The sequence below is a fragment of the Tupaia chinensis genome, unplaced genomic scaffold (assembly GCF_000334495.1).
Source record: "Tupaia chinensis unplaced genomic scaffold, TupChi_1.0 Scaffold147500_2, whole genome shotgun sequence".
Lineage (NCBI taxonomy): Eukaryota > Metazoa > Chordata > Mammalia > Scandentia > Tupaiidae > Tupaia > Tupaia belangeri.
In genome coordinates, this window is record NW_006207352.1 from 357,120 (window position 1) to 357,833 (window position 714).

Below are 714 nucleotides of genomic sequence, written 5' to 3' on the forward strand. Positions count from 1 at the left end.
CCCCCCACGGCTCCCGCAGCCCGACCCTCGCCAGCTGGGCCCCCACGGGGGAAGCTCCTGAAGGGGCAGGACCACCCAGGCACCGTCCTGAGGGCACCTCGGGGCTCCAGGCCGCGCCCACGCTGGGTCGGGCCTCAGCCTGGGCGAGTCCGTCCCTGCCTGGGGCTTCCTCCCCGCAGCACGCGGGCTGACACCGTCCCTCACTGGGCCACGTCCTCACAGGCGACGTGGACACGCTGGGGGCCGGGGCTGAGGGCGGCACCCCTCCCTCTCGGCAGCCTCTGGTTTCCTGACAGCTTGCGAGGCAGGCGAGGACGACAGCGGGCCTCTGAGGGGCCGTGGTCTTGCCCAAGTCCCACCGCGAGCCGTGTCTGCCCAGGGCCAGGAGTCGCGAGGCGTGCCCTCTGTCTGCTGGGCCTGAGCGGCCACTTCTGCGCTCGCGGTCCCGTGGGTCGGCGGGCCCTGGCAGCTCCGCTGACCGGCACCTGCGTCTCCTGCAGCTGTCCCCCGAGGTGGCCTATGACGTGCTGGGCGTGGCCGACCTGTACCTGCTGCCTGGCCTGAAGAGGCTGTGTGGCCGCAGCCTGGCCCGGCTGCTGGATGAGGACTCCGTGGTGGGCGTGTGGCGCGTGGCCAAGCTGTTCGGCCTGGCGCGACTGGAGGCCCAGTGCACCGAGTTCATGGCCAAGGCCATCGAGAAGGTGGGCAGGCGGG

General features: G+C 72.8%; 1 protein-coding gene across 1 annotated transcript in view; it reads left to right on the forward strand.

Annotated features, from left to right (window-relative positions):
• ABTB1 (ankyrin repeat and BTB domain containing 1) overlaps nucleotides 1-714 on the forward strand; it is a gene marked incomplete in the record, with an annotated part of 5,301 nt that overhangs the window by 4,233 nt on the left and 354 nt on the right.